The following is a 20,659-nucleotide window of genomic DNA, read 5'->3' on the forward strand; positions in this document are numbered from 1 at the left end:
AGCAAGTGGATGGACCTAGAGATTATCATACTAAGTGAAGTAAGTCAGAAAGAGAAAGACAAATCCCATATAATATCACTTATATGTGGAATCCAAAATATCACACAAATGAATTTGTCTATGAAACAGAAACAGACTCACAGACATAGAAAACAAACTTATGGTTACCAAAGGGGAAAGAAGGTGAGGGAGGGATAAATTAGGAGTTTGGGATTAGCAGATACAAACTACTATAAATAAAATAAACAACAAGGTCCTAATATATAGCACAGGGAACTATATTCAATATACTGTAATAAACCATAATGGAAGAGAAAATGAAAAAGTGTGTGTGTGTGTGTGTGTGTGTGTGTGTGTGTGTGTGTATCTGAATCACTTTGCTGTACACCAGAAACTAACACAACATTGTAAATCAGCTAAAATTTTTTAAAGGTTATTCATTGATATTAACTTCCTATTTTTTGAGGAGCTTAATTTATTTTTGTAGGCTTTGAAATGTAAAATAGGTAGAAATGAGAGAAGGACTGAAGGTCTGTTGGGGAGTGGCCAGACCTGCAATAACAGTGGCTAACATTTGTTGAATGCCTCCTACTCCCCAGGCATTGATACCTTTTAATATTGCACTCCTCCATGCAGTTTGCTTTTGCATTCTCACCATTTAACGGATAACAAAATTGGGGTTCAGCAAGATCAAGCTGCTTGTCCACAGCCCTACTATTAGTAAGGGACAGAGTCATGAACCAAAGCCAGGTCTTCATGAAAGCAACACGTGTTATTTTGTAAGTGAGAAAAATAAATAAATGATCAAATATTGCATTGAAGCATTGTACCACATTATCAATTTATATAGAAAATAAACTTGAATTGGACCTAGAGATTGTCATACTGAGTGAAGTCAGACAGAGAAAGACAAATATCATATGATATCGCTTATATGTGGAATCTAAAAAATGGTACAAATGAACTTATTTACAAAACAGAAATAGACCCACAGATGTAGAAAACAAACTTATGGTTACCAATGGGGAAAGGGGGGGAGGAATAAATTGGGAGATTGGGATTAACATACACACATTACTATATACACAATAGATAACTAATAAGAACCTACTGTATAGCACAGGGAACCCTACTCAATACTCTGTAATGACCTATGTGGGAAAAGAATCTAAAAAAGAGTGGATATAGGTATATGTATAACTGATTCACTTTGCTGTGCAGCATAAACTAACACAACATTGTAAATCAACTATATTCCAATAAAAAAAAGGTTTTTTAAGAAAAGAAACGATTTATCTCAGTGAGACCAAGTTTAAAGAACCGTATCTCTTTGAGGAATAGTTTTATGCCCCAACTGCATCTATATTCTACCAATCTACTCAGTGATGGACTTTTTCTACATTGACAAATTGCTGATGAGGAGCCATTCTGTCCCTAGAAAACAAGATTGAGAATTGGATTTTATCTTTTTATTTATTTATTTTTGGCGGTACACGGGCCTCTCACTGATGTGGCCCCTCCCGCCACGGAGCACAAGCTCCGGACGCGCAGGCCCAGCGGCCATGGCTCACGGGCCCATCCGCTCCGCGGCATGTGGGTCCTGCCCGGACCAGGACACGAACCCGCGTCCCCTGCATCAGCAAGCGGACTCTGAACCACTGCGCCACCAGGGAAGACCTGGATTTTATTTTTTAATTCTATCCAGTATTCCACTGTGGCTCTGAAAACAACTCCTGGAATAGTTTTGTTCAGATTTTGAACAAAAGTATATTGTAGATATAAGAAGACTTCAGCAGGAAAAATGCTACCACATTGTAGTTAATGACATAAAAATCTCTTCTATAAAATTCTAGAACTCCAAGTCATTATCGTTTTGGTTGAACTTTCTTATCCACCTATTCACATTTAATTTTATATCCTTACTCCACAATATGTTCATTTATTTATACATACCCACTGCACTTTTTCCCATTCGATGAAGAATATGGTTCTTTATTGTGACTTTTCTTCAAACTGTATTACTGAAGGATGTTTCAAGGTTAGTGACTTTAACTTTGAAAAAACAACCTGCTCACTCCTAAAAAAAAATTATACATGCATGCACATACACTTATAAATTCCCCAATTTCTGGACCCATGTCCTGATATTATTATGAAGGAGAAGAAAATTACAGGATTAGAAATTTAAAAGTAAAACTTAACATTAGCATGCAGGAATAATACCACTAATACTATGTCAACTATCGTCCTGACACCCTTCCAGGTGCTTTACATATATTAATTCATTTAATCTTCACAAAATCCATAAGATAGTTCCTATTATCTTCCCTATTTTATTGACAAGAAAACAGAGATGAAATAATTCACACAAGACCATATGTAGTAAATACAGAAACCATATCCAAACTTAATGCGTCTAGCTCCAGAGTACTAGGTGTTTTTGTTGTTTCTTTAATTTTCTTCCTTTCTCACCTACTAGTACAAATATAATCTAGAACTAGTGATGGCAGCCCATTTTTACAATAACGAACAACTTTGATGAAGTGGTCTGTGGTATTCCAAATTATCCACCTCTAGCTTAGCTTTCAATTACCAGCAGTTATCCACTAGAATGGAATATCGATTTCAGACTTCCTCTCAAAAGTGTGAAAGATATTAAAGACAAAAAGATACAAAATCTATCTCCTTTATATCTTGGGCCACTCAGATTTCATCTTATTCTTTGGAAATCTTACAGGCCTACTGAACCCAAATATAAAAGGTGAAACAGAAAAACTGTGCTGTGAATTATTTGAAAACATTATTTCTAAGAAAGTATTACTTTAGGGGAAAAAAAAGAGCTTGTTCATTTCAGTCCATGTGTGTTTCTGTCCAACTTAAAAAGGTAATGCACAGGTTGAGCATGTATTTGCTCTGGATAAATAGATAAGTTGAATTCTTTCAGAGTAAGTATTGCCCACAGACTGTCACTGAGATCTTTCTGATGTTCTGAGCAAAAACCAAATTGATCCTCTCTGCTCCAGAAAAGAAACTTTTTATAAGACTTGAGAACATGCCTGGTAATGCTGCCTTTAGCTATGTATTTCCCGGGCCAATTTGTTCCCCAGAGAAGCTATGGCTTTGAAGTATTCCATTTGTAATGTTTTTGTTGTCTATAAGAATTTTGTTTCACTGAAGGTTTTCCAATATGAAAGGTTTATTTCCAAAGAGGAATTAAATTTAAGTAAATTAAATAAATAAATTCTACCAGGGCTTCCCTGGTGGCGCAGTGGTTAAGAATACGCCTGCCAATGCAGGGGACACGGGTTCGAGCCCTGACCCAGGAAGATCCCACATGCCGTGGAGCAACTAAGCCCATGCGCCACAACTACTGAGCCTACGCTCTAGAGCCCACGAGCCACAACTACTGAAGCCCGCGCGCCTAGAGCCCGTGCTCCGCAACAAGAGAAGCCATGGCAATGAGAAGCCCGTGCACCACAACGAAGAGTAGCTCCTGCTCTCCGCAACTAGAGAAAAAAAAAAAAAAAAACCGTGCACAGCAACGAAGACCCAACACAGCCAAAAAAATAATAATTCCACCATTACTCCAATAAAAGTTCTGAGAACTCACTATGTGCAAGGTATTACATTAGACACTATAAATAATAACAATATAGCAATAAGTCAAACACAACTTCAGTTGAAGAATTCCAAAATTATATAATTCAAGATAAGTACAAAATTTATATTATTCTAGCTGAAAGAAACTTTTAAAATTTAATTATCATAGGTAAAGAAATTAGTTTAACTAGAAAGGGAAAAAAAGACACTTGACATGACAATGTGCTAGACATGAGGGTAATCACTGTATTGGAGTTATTTCATTTTTTCTTAACAGCAAATCCATGAACTAAGTTTTGTTATTTTCATCATACAGTTAGAAAGTTATATGAGTTCCCCCTGGATCACAGTATTAAAGTAGAAGAAAGGTCTCCTGGTCCTTACGCCGTGCGACTTTTACCATCCCACTATATTTTGAAGAAATCTTTGGAACTGGTAAATGAGCTAATATATACCAGTGCTTTAGCATGATATCTGACAAGACTAAATGCTCCACAAATAAAAGCTGGTGATAGTGGCAACAGTAATAGCAGAAGCAGAAGCATATCAAGCCATCATCTGAACCCCCCCATGGCCTAAAAGCCCCCACCAGGAAGAATGGATGAACCTCTCCACCTCATACCTATACTTCCTTTTCCACACAGGTGCTAAAGGTCATAACTTCTCTGTGCTTATTATATGTGGGATTGCTCGTGACACTGCATTTGAACCCTCAGTAATTCCACTTAGCCACTGCTACTTGCCTCTTCTTCATTCATCCCTTTCTTCATTATCATATTATTCGCATAAAACAATTTTCATTCTTTCCTTCTTTCCACTTCATCTCCTCCCAATCTACCTGATAACTTTTGCCATTAGTAACTGAGATATTCCTCCAGAGCTTATACAATGATAAATCGAGAGTTTCACAAGTACCTGGGGCTCAACAAAAGTAGAACTGTTCTGGGACTCGCCTCCAGCTAAATTATTTTAAAATTCAGCTCCTGAACACAGCCGGCTTGCCATCAGCAATCTGAATAAATTTTAACAACACTGGGTCCACCTCAAGATTATTCCTTCAGTATTATATGGAAATTACTATAAATGAAGGAAATATGATACAAAGAAGTAAAATAATTTAGTTTATTTTAATGAAGTTTCCCTGATAGCTTGACTGACGGAAAAAGAAAACAATTTTCATAACAGAGTCTAGCTGTTGTACATGTGAAATACCTCTTACAAATAACCCCTCTTCCCCAAGACGCTACAGCACAGGACTGTGCACCCGTACAGTAACTATTGATTTAAAGAAAGGAACTCATTCCTGCTTAAGCCTTTGTATTCTCTCAAGGTTTGTAATCCAATCAGATAATATTACCTATTCAAAATGTAATCTGGACCTCTGATAACCATTAACTTTTACTAACTTTTACCTCTGAATATACAGGCAGGGGACTTAGATCTATGAAGTCAATATGAAAAGCAGTGTTCACACCATGGCAGTCCCTTGCAAACACTCATTTCATTGAAGGAAGCAATTTGTGTAAGAGTCGTATGGCTTAGACTTATTTACACAGATTGAGCCATTGAGTGTCATTTGATGTTCAAGCCTTGTTCTGAGGATGGCACATAATTCAGGAATGCTGAATCAGAAGAGCCATCCCAGGGGACTAATTCTCAAGAACCAGGATAACATGTATCTGCTTTGTCGATTTGCATTTAAGCAGAATTAGAGGTTACCTTACCATTCGCTCTAAGCACTAGTAATGAACACGCATTTCCCCCGTGAACATGATAATAAATTCAGAAAAGGTCCAGTTCTGACATCTAAAGGGCAGCAACATTATATCACTGACAATATGCTATTAGCAGTCATTTTCACTTATTACTGTTCTTCAGGCTTACAGTGGGGTGACTTATGTTTTGTTTACTACATCATCATAGCATTTTCCAGTTTGAGTCAGAAAGCTGCATTTTTTGTATAAGCCCTCTAATAGTTCACACAAAGTATGACAATAACTTCACATGGATTCCATGCATTAAAGGACTCAACATCACACTGGAGTACTGTCTTCCCAACCAATTACTGGACAATACAGCAACATTCTCAGAGCCTTAGAGAACAGAACTGAATCTGCATTCTTTTTCAAAGAGCTTCCTCTCAAGGCGTTACCCAAACATACCTCCTAGTCCCCTATATCAATCCTTTATCAATCACATGTCCCAACCTTACCCAGTGTACATCTGGACGATATTTTCAAATATTTCCTTGTCTCCACATTCCATTTCCACCTCCAAATCTCCAAGCTGTCCTTTTACGAAAAGAAGCAATAAAAATTTCCTAAACCACTGGGACTTCCCTGGCGGTCCAGTGGTTAAGACTCTGTGCTCCCAATGCAGGGGGCATGGGTTCAATTCCAGGTCGGGTAACTAAGATCCCGCATGCTGGGTGGTGCGACCAGAAAAAACAAACAAACAAACAAAATTTCCTAAACCACTGCAGATGCCTGAGTACCTTCTTATTCAAATACTGTATAAAGAGCATTTTAAGAATTAAGCTTAAATGTTACAAGTCAATTAATAGCCAAAGAGAAATAACTTTCTCATCTTGTTTACTCCAAAGAATAATGAGGAAGAGCAAAGAAGGAAGGGAGGAAAAGAGGGAGGGAGAGAAAGAAGAAAAAAAGAGAGAGAAAGAGACTCTTGGTAGAAACTGGAGGTGAGCAAAGAGAAATGGCTTCAATCACTTGGGAAGAGGAAAGGCGATATTAATAAGGAAGAGCCACATATACCTCTGAGAGAGCTTTCACCTGGGATAGGCTGAATTCAAACACTTCAGTAGAGAAATTCTCCATCACAGAACAGATTATTTGTCTATTAAACTGGATGAAGATGGTTTAGCAGACATTTGTCACTTTTCAGAAGGCATGTTTATATTTGGGGAATTCCCCACATTATAAGTCTCAGTGGGTGACAGGACTGAATTCCAAACAGATGCTAAAAATTCCAGAAACTCACCGCTGGGGCTTCCCCAGTAGCTAGCGTATGGGCACATGTCCTGGGCCCCAGCCTTTCAAGCAGAAGGCAGTGTGCAAAGATGCAGGAGCTCTGGGGGACCTTCATGGGGGGAGGGGCGGAGGGAACAGTGGCAGTGGCACAAGCTGCAGGCCTAACTCAGAAGTGGCAGTGGCAGTTTTCCCCAGCAGAGCTGTTCTCTGACACTGTCTTAGGCACTCTGTTCTGGCTGCAGAGCCCCAAACTGGTTTTTAAGCCCTCCTATTGATTCTGTGACCTACCCAGTATTTCATTTTATTAAGTTCCTTTTCTGCCTAAATCAGTCGGAAAGATGAAGTATATAGTTCCACATATATATAAATATATATATATATATATATATATATGTATGAATGGGTTATCCAAATTGTAAATAACCTAAAAAAGAACAAATATTAACCCAAATTTGGGTTAAAAATAACCCAAATCCTTGGTTTTATAATGCATTACCTTAGAGAAACCAAATTACCACATATGACACATATGAAATAATACATGAAATGTATATACATTTGAAATTCTCTACTCGACTGGCCCAGATTTCTGTCAAAATCCTGTAATCTTACAAGCAGATAGAAGGGAGCAGTAATCTTACTCAACCCCACTATTTTGCGGATGAGGAAACCAATATTTAGGAGGATGAAGGAACTCACCAAGGGGCAACCATTTAAGAGAGCAGAGCGAGAACTAGAATGGTTTTCAGTTTTCAGTCCAATGCCTTTTCTGTCACATGATGATGACAGTGCCTTGATTGTTTGGGGTGTTATTTTTGTCACAGATTGCTTTTGGTTTTTATTTTGTCATTTTGTTCTAAGACACATCATCCTAGGACTCTACTTCGTTATTTGAACTATCTGTATTTGGTGATGTGATAATTTATTAGTATTGAGAAAACAGACCACGATGAGGAATTCAGGAAAAGGTCAAGCATTCAAAGGCCTGAATGATGACATGGAGAGTGAGTTCATGCTATGACACTTCTTGGAGAAAATATACTTAATTAAGGCTGCATCCTTCTGAGAGGTGCTACTTAGCTGGTACTGCTGCTCTGGATCTCAGAATGTTAATGGAACCCAGATCACAGATAGAGATCTATAACAGGATATTTCTTCAACCTTGAACTGCGTGAAGAAAACAAAAGGGTTTGCTGAAAAAAATTGAACTCATGGTACGGAATGAGAGCTATCTACATATACAATTAACTTAAACACAACAGTGCACAGCAAAGTTTTCTGCATCATGTTCAGTGTCAACTTCTGACTTTTTTCATGCTTTGCAACAGCATATAGTTACTCTGCCTTTTGGATCAGTCTGAAATCCTTTTCTTCTCGAACTGTCTCAGTGTTGCTGATGTTTGTCTGCATGTGAATACATTTTTGTCCCATGCTATCTTGGCTTCATGTTGCCCTCATATATCAGAGTCATCATTTTTTGGTAAAATAAACAGTCCCTCTCTAAACCCACGAAGTGCTGAAATTCTTTGTAATATGCTGGTATTCCAACAGGATTCCTCAGGAGATTTGCTTCTGTCCAACATACTCTGAAAAACTCCTAACGCTAATACACTACCTGCCTTCACTAGAATAGCTTCACTAACCTGAGCATTCTGTGCTCTAACTACTCTATAACCTACATTTTTTTATTTTTTGTTTTCCAGATGATATAAAAATGGAAAGTTGGGGCTTCCCTGGTGGCTCAGTGGTTAAGAATCCGCCTGCCAATGTAGGGGACACAGGTTCGATATCTGGTCCGGGGAGATCCCACAAGCTGAAGAGCAACTAAGTCTGTGTGCCACAACTACTGAGCCTGCACTCTAGAGCCCGCGAGCCACAACTACTGAGCCCACGTGCCACAACTACTGAAGCCCACGCGCCTAGAGCTCGTGCTCCGCAACAAGAGAAGCCACCGCAATGAGAAGCCCGCGCACCACAAGGAAGAGTAGCCCCGGCTCACCACAACTAGAGAAAGCTCGCACGCAGCAACAAAGACCCAACGCAGCCAAAATTAAAAAAAAAAAAAAAAAGACTAAACAAATTTTCAAAAAGAAAAAAAGAAAAGTCTTTCATACTAATCATTCATTGATAACTAGCTACATTTCTTGTTAAGATCCAAGTTGAAATCAAATGCACCACGGTTCAGAAATGTAGACTTCATGAAAGTGCTCCCCTCAGATATGGGGATATATGTATATGCATAGCTGATTCACTTTGTTATAAAGCAGAAACTAACACCCTATTGTAAAGCAATTATACTCCAATAAAGATGTTAAAAAAAATAAAAATTTTAAAAAAAAGAAAGTGCTCCCCTCCCCACCATAGTGTGCATGGGTGTGTGTGTGTGCGCGCGCACACACACACACACACACACACTCCAAATCAAGTGGCTTGCAAAGCCAAAACAGGGAGCCTATGTATGGATTACCACATACTTCATCCTCACTCTCTAGAAACTCTATCCTTTCCCTAAGTAGAAGGTGTTTAGCCGTATCTCCCTAAGAAATCCAATTTTAATGACTCCTCTCCCAAAACAAAGCTGAAGTGACAGCTCACTTCACTTTAAAATTACTACAAAGTATCTGTACTATAGAGGATCCACTGTATGGGTTATCCAAACTATAAATAATCTGAAAATGACACATCCTTGGTTTTATAATGTATTACCTTTCTGAAACCAAACTACAGCACTAATTATATTTGGCTTCAGCAAATATTAACATTTCTTGAGTGTAAGCTAGAATCATGCTGTACTCCAGAGAAAGCCAAACTTAAAGTTTAAACCACTAACAATAACCTACAAAGCAGTTAATCCCCGCAGGGGAGGTCAGCTCTAAGCCAGCATGTGTCCCTTCCATCTTGACCTAGATGATCTTAGCTGGCCGCGCTGGTGGCATCATCCTTGATATATAGAGATGCATAAACTGCTTTTAATGATATATTTGGGGCTCTCAAATTAGATAATCAGGTCTGGAAATGCTATGATTTTAACAGCTGCCACACTGACCTTCTTTGGGTAGTTCACTCTCCGTCTGCTTTAGACTGAAGTCTAAGGGTCCAAATGTTTAAAGTCAGGAAGATGGGAGTGGGGGAGACAAAATCATGTTCACAGCATGATCCCTGAAAACATCAAAACACTGTCTGTTCTTGCCTTTTGTGAAGTCGGCCCTTCAGCTATTTGCTCAGGTTTCCCTACCAACTTGATGATGAATGAGGTTTTCCAAGGGCTTTTACACACAGCACTGTTATTTCACTGGGGCTCGGTGAGTACTTTAAACAGATGAAGACAAAGAAAGCCAGCCATGTAATTCAGCGCCTGATTGCTCTTCCACACATCAGTGGTGAAAGGCACAACTCTGCCTTGAGCAGTGCGGAGTGGCTGACTGACTGGATCCAGTAAAGGCTGATAAATTTTGGAATGCTCTTTCAACACAAGAAAAATAGCATCGAGATGGAATACTGCAGCGCTTCGTACCTTACAAGAGAACCCTGGAAATCAGTGCTTACCACCACTGGCCACAAAGAGGGAAAAAATAGAAGGTGTTTCCCAGACTATGCCAGGAATCCCCGACATCTGGAGGGTGAGAGCTGACCCACATGCATTTTAACTTCAAATGATTTTTGAAGTGTTGATTGCAATTATGTATGTAAACAATGGGTTACTAATTTAGAAACAAATTCATTTGAATAGGGAGTATTCCCAAAAACAAAATTTTAAAAGATACAGTGAGGAAACAACAGGCAGAGTGTATTCTTTCCTTATATCACATTTCCTACAGCCTGGGGAAAGAAACATTTGTACATGCTTTATTCCAACAGCCTTTCCAGGACAGGATGAGAAAAAAGTAGCATTAAGATCCACATGGGCTTTAGAGTCCAGGTAACCACTCTGCCTCTACAAATAAGAAAGTCCAATCCTATTGGAGGGAGTTGATTAACAGCAAGGGATGAAGAACAGGATCAAACCTTAGGATACAATTTCATGCACAGGGAAGGAAGGAAGGACTAGGTTGCAACCTCACCTCCATGACTCTGCTTAGTTGCAGACATGTTATCTCTCAGTGCTTCAAAAACTTCCCTTGAGGGTAATTTTTGCTTGTATACAGCTTTGAAAGCGCTGGTATAAAAGGCTTTAACTAACAGGTTCACGAGTAGAAGCCTTCCCTTGGACTCCAGGCCCAGTATCTTCCACACAGCTAAATAACAACTGCTCACAGTGAAATTACACATAATCAATAGTCTGTCCACTGATCCAAACACCCCAGGGGCCCATTCCTGAAGATTTTATTGTCCATCTATTCCAGGTGGGCATATGGTGGAGCCTATCGACTCACACACAGCTGTTTTTCTCCTGTTGTTTCATGATTATTTCCGAGAGTTTTACTAGGACAGATGTTTTAAGAGCGTGCTGAGTACACAACTTTCCTCAACTGACACTTTTTAATTTATATAAACAGCAGATTTCTATGCTGCTGTCCTTTTGAGACTGTGAGGGAAGGGGTGGAATTGCCAAATAATGTCAGTTTCCTTCAACATTGTGAAGCAGAGGCACTTTTTTTTTTTTAATTTAATTTATTATTTATTTATTTTTGGCAGTGTTGGGTTTTCGTTGCTGCACGCGGGCTTTCTCTAGTTGCGGCGAGTGGGGGCTACTCTTCATTGCGATGCACAGGCTTCTCATTGCGGTGGCTTCTCTCATTATGAAGCATGGGCTCTAAGTGTGCGGGCTTCAGTAGTTGTAGCGCGTGCGCTCAGTAGTTGTGGTTCGCAGGCTCTAGAACGCAGGCTCAGTAGTTGTGGCGCACGGCCTTAGTTGCTCCGCAGCATGTGGAATCTTCCTGGACCAGGGCTCAAGCCCATGTCCCCTGCATTGGCAGGTGGATTCTCAACCACTGTGCCACCAAGGAAGTCCCCAAGCAGAGGCACTTCTGTCCAACACCCTCCCCACAATCCCTGCTGGCAGAGACCCTCTCAGTGTCCTCCCTCAGCCACTTGATCTTTCTCTGATCCTGTCTCCCATCAGACTGTTTGAATTTGGTTTTTCCACGTCGAGGCTTTTTCAGCTGGAGCAAAGTGAATACACCAGTGTCCTATATAGAAGGCAATTTTCTCTGCTGGGTTTGTACCTGGTCCAAACATTTGAATTTAGATAGCAGTTTATTTCCTGAGAGTCAACATGTACTTCTGCTTGAACCCATGGCAGAGTCAACCCCATACTGGTGCCAGAAAAAATCTGTTACTACAGAAAACAATATACTGCTACACATTCATCAAAAGAGACTGCCAACCTTGCCATTTCTGCATCAGCAGAATGCACATAGCCCTTAAATGGAAAAGTTTTCCCAGCTAAAGAACATGATTTCAGGTCTTTTAAGCATGTAACACAGATGGATTTGTACCTTTAATAGGATGTTAAGTGATTCTCCAAAGTATCTTAGTAGGTAAGTAAAGATATTTTTCTGACCCTCACTGCCTATAAACTGCTTCTTTCAGGATTAGCACAATCATTCAAGTGCCTTTAGAATTACTCTAAAATTAGAATATTTAGGGGAGCTACCTGGGGGCAGGGGGAGAAGGATTATCATTTTCAGTCCCTCTCTGCCCTTACAAACATAACTTTCCTCTTCACAGTACCTGAATTCAGTACAACTTTGCTCTCTCCACAACTTCATCTTCAATTCAGATCATTAGGAACTGATTCAAATAGCTTTTTTTTTTTTTTTTTTGCAGTATGCGAGCCTCTCACTGTTGTGGCCTCTCCCGTTGTGGAGCACAGGCTCCGGACGCCCTCTGCGGCATGTGGGATCTTCCCAGACCTGGGCACAAACCCACATCCCCTGCATCAGCAGGCGGACCCTCAACCACTGCGCCACCAGGGAAGCCCTCAAATAGCCATTTTATCATCCATCTCCGTTTCACAAAGAACCAATCAGGTCAGAGTCAACTGTTCAATCAGCATTTACCGAGTTCCAGTTATAATTTATATGCTCTGCTATGCGCTGGGAACATGGGTGTTAGTCAAGCATGGCCACTGGCCGGGAGGGAAGAAACGCAAAGAAACTGATTGCTCAAGGACAACAGCCTTGTTCAGATAAGAGCACCAAAGACACTAGCGAAATATTAATTTTCTCTCCACACAAATGAAATAACTCACTTTGAGTTAGAATTTCTGTAGAAGGGAAGCTCTCTTTTCCCCCTTCCATTCAATACTTGCATCTGACTGGGAAAGAAGGACTAGGACTGATGAAAATAAGTATTAATTACCAAAGCAGTGTAATAAGGTGTTAAATGGGACTTTTCCTGCAACTGTGGCATTTCAGCTAAATCATCAAAACTGAGGACAACAGATGATGAGAAACGCCTCCTTCTAAGGAGAAATATTAGGGTGTTCTTGTTAGAATTCCAGCCTATCAGTGACCATCTCCCACCTCCCATCCGCATGACATAAAAGAAGGCTAGAGACTAGGAGCTCATTAAAGGGAATTTACAGTAGCAGAGAAGGTGTGGCGTAGCGCTCCCCTCTGCCCCCTGTAGGTGATCCACCTCCAAGCCAAGAGAGGAAGTTTCTCAAAAGAATCAATTAGAGGGCTTCCCTGGTGGCGCAGTGGTTGAGAGTATGCCTGCCGATGCAGGGGACGCGGGTTCGTGCCCCGGTCCGGGAAGATCCCACATGCCACAGAGCGGCTGGGCCCGTGAGCCATGGCCGCTGAGCCTGCGCGTCCGGAACCTGTGCTCCTCAACGGGAGAGGCCACAACAGTGAGAGGCCCGCGTACCGCAAAAAAAAAAAAAGGAATCAATTAGGGATGTTGGTAGGAAGGGGAATGGCTTCTCACTAGCAGAGGGCTCCTTGATGAGTATATCAGAGGCCAGCCCTATGCCAGGGCTGAAGTGGAGTGCAAGAAAATTCTTGGTAGAAATTAACACAGATTCCTAGAATGGATGGGGTGGGGGGGATTCAGTAAGCAAATATTAGGAGCAGCCTCATGCCTGTAGAAGCGTAAAGATAGCAGGCCATCTAAGGCAAATGACAACGACAGGAACAATAATCACATGGCAAGAAAGGAGCACAACATTTGCTTAAACTCAGTAATAATATGTTTGAAGTTTCTATGCCAAGCGATACCTTGGAGAGGAGCAAGGCATGAAATGCCTGAAAGGGCCTCAGCTAAGGAAGCTGACTATAGGAAAATGCTCCCAGCCGGAAGGATCTATGCATACACAGCTGGGGGTTAGGGATATATGAGGAAGGGTCCCAATGTGCATTGTCCCATTCGAAGGAAGAGTAGAGGGAGGGAGAGGGGAGAGGGAGCCATAGTTTAAACCCCTAACAGTGGCATCAATGACCAGAGTGCAGGAGCACTGCTCATATCAGTCTATGTCCACTTTTCTCTAAATCCACCCTCCCCACATTACTCACCCTGGGGAGCCAGGAGCAGAGCCAATAGGGGAGGCTTGGAGAACAAGGAATATAAGGAATGAGACCAAATTCCCTTCCCCTTCTGGGTTCTGCAGCGGTAGCTACAGCCCGACCAGGAAAGGTAGTCAGAATCTTTAACTGGATGAAAATTTCAGATTACACATTTAACTAGGTTAGTTTTTTAAAACGACTTTATAATTAGACTAATTTACAGCTTAAAAAGGCCAGAAACCTATAGACTCTTCCAAGATAGAGTCCAGAAAGAGTAAAACAAAAGAGCTAGCTTCGAACCAGTATGATAAGACCAAAAGAGGGCCATTTCTGATTGAACCAGTTTAGCGCATTCAATAAACCAATTACACTGGTCTCTCTGTGTCTACTGCAGATTGGATCCAGAACCCCCCACCTCCGTCGCAAATACCAAAATCCACAAGTGCTCAAGTCCCTTATATAAAATAGCGTAGCATTTACATGTAACCTACACACATCTGCCCATATACTTTATTTTATTTTTTACATCTTTATTGCAGTATAATTGCTTTACAATGGTGTGTTAGCTTCTGCTTCATAACAAAGTGAACCAGTTATACATATACACGTTCCCATACCTCTTCCCTCTTGCATCTCCCTCCCTCCCACCCTCCCTATCCCACCCCCTAGGTGGACACAAAGCACCGAGCTGATCTCCCTGTGCTATGCAGCTGCTTCCCACTAGCTATCTATTTTACGTTTGGTAGTGTATATATCTCTATGCCACTCTCTCGCTTTGTCACAGCTTACCCTTCCCCCTCCCCATATCCTCAAGTCCATTCCCTAGTAGGTCTGTGTCTTTATTCCTGTCTTACCCCTAGGTTCTTCATGACATTGTTTTTTCTTAAATTCCATATATATGTGTTAGCATACGGTATTTGTCTTTCTCTTTCTGACTTACTTCACTCTGTATGACAGACTCTAGGTCTATCCACCTCATTACAAATAGCTCAATTTTGTTTCTTTTTATGGCTGAGTAAGATTCCATTGTATATATGTGCCACATCTTCTTTATCCATTCATCCGATGATGGACACTTAGGTTGTTTCCATCTCTGGGCTATTGTAAATAGAGCTGCAATGAACATTTTGGTACATGACTCTTTTTGAATTATGGTTTTCTCAGGGTATATGCCCAGTAATGGGATTGCTGGGTCATATGGTAGTTCTATTTGTAGTTTTTTAAGGAACATCCATACTGTTCTCCATAGTGGCTGTACCAATTCACATTCCCACAAGCAGTGCAAGAGGGTTCCCTTTTCTCCACACCCTCTCCAGCATTTATTGTTTCTAGATTTTTTGATGATGGCCATTTTGACTGGTGTGAGATGATATCTCATTGTAGTTTTGATTTGCATTTCTCTAATGATTAATGATGTTGAGCATTCTTTCATGTGTTTGTTGGCAGTCTGTATATCTTCTTTGGAGAAATGTCTATTTAGGTCGTCTGCCCATTTTTGGATTGGATTGTTTGCTTTTTTTGTCATTGAGCTGCATGAGCTGCTTATAAATTTTGGAGATTAATCCTTTGTCAGTTGCTTCATTTGCAAATATTTTCTCCCATTCTGAGGGTTGTCTTTTGGTCTTCTTTATGGTTTCCTTCGCTGTGCAAAAGCTTTGAAGTTTCATTAGGTCCCATTTGTTTATTTTTGTTTTTATTTCCATTTCTCTAGGAAGTGGGTCAAAAAGGATCTTGCTGTGGTTTATGTCATAGAGTGTTCTGCCTATCTTTTCCTCTAAGAGTTTGATAGTTTCTGGCCTTACATTTAGGTCTTTAGTCCATTTTGAGCTTATTATTGTGTACGGTGTTAGGGAGTAATCTAATCTCATACTTTTACATGTACCTGTTCAGTTTTCCCAGCACCACTTATTGAAGAGGCTGTCATTTCTCCACTGTGCATTCCTGCCTCCTTTATCAAAGATAAGGTGACCATATGTGCATGGGTTTATCTCTGGGCTTTCTATCCTGTTCCATTGATCTATCTTTCTGTTTTTGTGCCAGTACCATACTGTCTTGATTACTGTAACTTTGTAGTACAGTCTGAAGACAAGGAGCCTGATTCCTCCAGCTCCGTTTTTCGTTCTCAAGATTGCTTTGGCTATTCGGAGTCTTTTGTGTTTCCATACAAATTGTGAAATTTTTTGTCCTACTTCTGTGAAAAATGCCAGTGGTAGTTTGATAGGGATTGCATTGAATCTGTAGATTGCTTTGGGTAGTAGAGTCATTTTCACAATGTTGATTCTTCCAGTCCAAGAACATGGTATATCTCTCCATCTATTTGTATCATCTTTAATTTCTTTCATCAGTGTCTTATAATTTTCTGCATATGGGTTTTGTCTCCTTAGGTAGGTTTATTCCTAGATATTTTATTCCTTCTGTTGCAATGGTAAATGGGAGTGTTTTCTTGATTTCACTTTCAGACTATTCATCATTAGTGTATAAGAATGCCAGAGGTTTCTGTGCATTAATTTTGTATCCTGCTACTTTACCAAATTGATTCATTAGCTCTAGTAGTTTTCTGGTAGCATCTTTAGGATTATCTATGTATAGTATCATGTCATCTGAAAACAGTGACAGCTTTACTTCTTCTTTTCCGATTTGGATTCCTTTTGTTTCCTTTTTTTCTCTGATTGCTGTGGCTAAAACTTCCAAAACTATGTTGAATAAGAGTGGTGAGAGTGGGCAACCTTGTCTTGTTCCTGATCTTAGTGGAAATGCTTTCAGTTTTTCACCATTGAGAATGATGTTGGCTGTGGGTTTGTCATATATGGCCTTTATTATGTTGAGGTAAGTTCCCTCTATGCCTACTTTCGGGAGGGTTTTTATCATAAATCGGTGTTGAATTTTGTCTAAAGCTTTTTCTGCATCTATTGAGATGACCATATGGTTTTTATTCTTCAATTTGTTAATATGGTGTATCACATTGATTGATTTGCATATATTGAAGAATCCTTGCGTTCCTGGGATAAACCCCACTTGATCATAGTGTATGATCCTTTTAATGTGTTGTTGGATTCTGTTTGCTAGTATTTTGTTGAGGATTTTTGCATCTGTGTTCATCAGTGATATTGGACTGCAGTTTTCTTTTTTTTTGACATCTTTGTCTGGTTTTGGTATCAAGGTGATGGTGGCCTCGTAGAATGAGTTTGGGAGTGTTCCTCCCTCTGCTATATTTTGGAAGAGTTTGAGAAGGACAGGTGTTAGCTCTTCTCTAAATGTTTGATAGAATTCGCCTGTGAAGCCATCTGGTCCTGGGCTTTTGTTTGTTGGAAGATTTTTAATCACAGTTTCAACTTCAGTGCTTGTGATTGGTCTGTTCATATTTTCTATTTCTTCCTGATTCAGTCTTGGCAGGTTGTGCATTTCTAAGAATTTGTCCATTTCTTCCAGGTTGTCCATTTTATTGGCATAGAGTTGCTTGTAGTAATCTCTCATGATCTTTTGTATTTCTGCAGTGTCCGTTGTTACCTCTCCTTTTTCATTTCTAATTCTATTGATTTGAATATTCTCCCATTTTTTCTTCATGAGTCTGGCTAATGGTTTATCAATTCTGTTTATCTTCTCAAAAACCAGCTTTTCGTTTTATTGACCTTTGCTATCATTTTCTTCATTGCTTTTTCATTTATTTCTGATCTGATTTTTATGATTTCTTTCCTTCTGTTAACTTTGGGGTTTTTTGGTTCTTCTTTCTCTAATTGCTTTAGGTGCAAGTTTAGGTTGTTTATTTGAGATATTTCCTGTTTCTTAAGGTAGGATTGTATTGCTATAAACTTCCCTCTTAGAACTGCTTTTGCTGCGTCCCATAGATTTTGGGTCATCGTGTCTCCATTGTCATTTGTTTCTAGGTATTTTTTTAATTTCCTCTTTGATTTCTTCAGTGATCATTTCGTTATTAAGTAGTGTATTGTTTAGCCTCCATGTGTTTGTATTTTTTACAGATCTTTTCCTGTAATTGATATCTAGTCTCATAGCGTTGTGGTCAGAAAAGATACTTGATACAATTTCAATTTTCATAAATTTACCAAGGCTTGATTTGTGACCCAAGATATGATCTATCCTGGAGAATGTTCCATGAGCACTTGAGAAAAATGTGTATTCTGTTGTTTTTGGATGGAATGTACTATAAATATCAATTAAGTCCATCTTGTTTAATGTATCATTTAAAGCTTGTGTCTCCTTATTTATTTTCATTTTGGATGATCTGTCCATTGGTGAAAGTGAGGTGTTAAAGTCCCCTACTATGAATGTGTTACTGTCGATTTCCCCTTTTATGGCTGTTAGTATTTGCCTTATGTATTGAGGTGCTCCTATGTTGGGTGCATAAATATTTACAATTGTTATATCTTCTTCTTGGATCGATCCCTTGATCATTATGTAGTGTCCTTCTTTTTCTCTTCTAATAGTCTTTATTTTAAAGTCTATTTTGTCTGATATGAGAATTGCTACTCCAGCTTTCTTTTGGTTTCATTTGCATGAAATATCTTTTTCCATCCCCTCACTTTCAGTCTGTATGTGTCTCTATGTCTGAAGTGGGTCTCTTGTAGACAGCATATATATATGGGTCTTGTTTTTGTATCCATTCAGCCAATCTGTGTCTTTTGGTGGGAGCATTTAGTCCATTTACATTTAAGGTAATTATCGATATGTATGTTCCTATGCCCATTTTCTTAATTGTTTTGGGTTTGTTATTGTAGGTCTTTTCCTTCTCTTGCCCATATACTTTAAATCATCTCTGGATTACTTTTAATACCTAATACATTGTAAATGCTATATAAATATAGTTGCTGGGGTATAGCAAATTCAAGTTTTGCTTTTTGGAACTTGCTGGTTTCTTTTTTTCCAAATATTTTCCATCCACAGGTGGTTGAATCCAGATGCAGGACCCATAGATAAGGAGGGCCAACAATAAACTAGTTGAGTCAGCATCTGTGCAACAGAATGCTATACAGAGGAAGTTGAAAACAATTCAAAACCTTTGTAGGTATTTGTATTGGTCAGCTTGGCCTGCCATAACAAAATACCATAGACTGGATGGCTTAAATAACAGAAATGTATTTCTCACCATTCTGGAGACTAGGAAGTCCAAGATCAATGTGCCAGCCAATTCAGTTACTAGTGAAGACTTCCTGACTTGCAAATGGCTACCTTCTTGCTGTGTGCTCACATGGTGTCTCTTCTTATACGGGCACTATTCCCATTGGATCAGGGATCCAAGCCTTATGACCTCAATGAACCTTAATTACATCTGTAAAGGCTCTATCTCCAAATACATTCACACTGTGGGCTGGGTCCTCAACACAGGGATTCTGGGAGGAAACAATTCAGTCCCAAAAAAAGAATTTGGGAAGGTGTCTAATAAGGAAAACTAGAAGGCAATCTCTACCCACACACAAAATATCTTAAAGATAAGAAGTGGGGAGGAAAAAAGTATATAACTTTGTGCTTAAGGATTCTCTGAGGAAAGGAACCAAACTGTACTTAAATTATATGTAAGTATAAAAACATGTCGGGATGGGGAATTCAATAGAAAAGCAAATCACAGAGGCAAACAGGGAAAAGAAAAAGTGAGCTTGAGCCTATTGTGTTCATAAGAAACTATATAACTAGTTGAATGCATGTGGAATCTATGATGGATTTATGGTGGGAAACTGCTTTTAATATAAATGCAATGTTAAAAATCATGTCAAGTGGGATCTTAAACTTTAAAACTTTGAGTTTGAAAAATATAAAATAAAACTGACTGGAAGAAAGAGAAATTATAGAAAGTAAAAATCAAAATGTGCATTTTTTGCATTTATAAGAACCTGAGTTATAACCAAATATTTGAGAAAAATTTGTTGACTTGAATTTAAATATACTAGATAAATGTGTTGGTTATTTATTATAAACTGTGAAAGAGTCTGGGCTTCTTAAAAAAAAGAAAAATCACAGTAAGATATGATTTTAAAGTAAAAAAGTTCAAGATGGTAGACTCTGCATATGTCTTTGCCTCTTCTCCTTTGAAACTCATTAAAATGGCAGTTAAAAAAAGACATGAGGAAGTATATTCATAAAAGTGCTGAGAACATATGGGACATCAATGGACCAGATATTTTTGCAGATTTCTGGATGACAGAGTAGGGAATAAGATGGTACTATGTTTACACGAAAGCAGAGGGAGCCATCACTCAAACTACAATCAGAAGGGAGGGCTGAAGCAGGAAGTTCGTGGAATTTTCCAGAAAGAGCAAGCAAAAAGAGCAGGAGGACCGATTGCCAAAAATTTTAAATGCAATAAAATGGATAGAAAATAAAGTTGAGACAGCTTTCAGAATATAGAGTAGAAAGGAGAAAGAAGTTGAAAATATGAGCAAAAATATAAGAGGCATATAAAACCAATTCAGGTTGGCCAGCATCTGATTAATAGAAATCCTATAAAAGGAAAACAGAGGTATAAGGGAAAAGATTCCATTTTACCCTGATGAGTGGCCTGGGGGCATGTAATAGAATTCAGAAGAAAAGAAATCATAGCACATGACATGTCTCAGCAGTAAAAAATAACTTCATACTTATAGTAATATAAAAGATTGATTATTTTTAGCCACA

Source organism: Grampus griseus, assembly GCF_964374135.1.
Source record: "Grampus griseus genome assembly, chromosome: 3".
NCBI classification, from domain to species: Eukaryota; Metazoa; Chordata; class Mammalia; order Artiodactyla; family Delphinidae; genus Grampus; species Grampus griseus.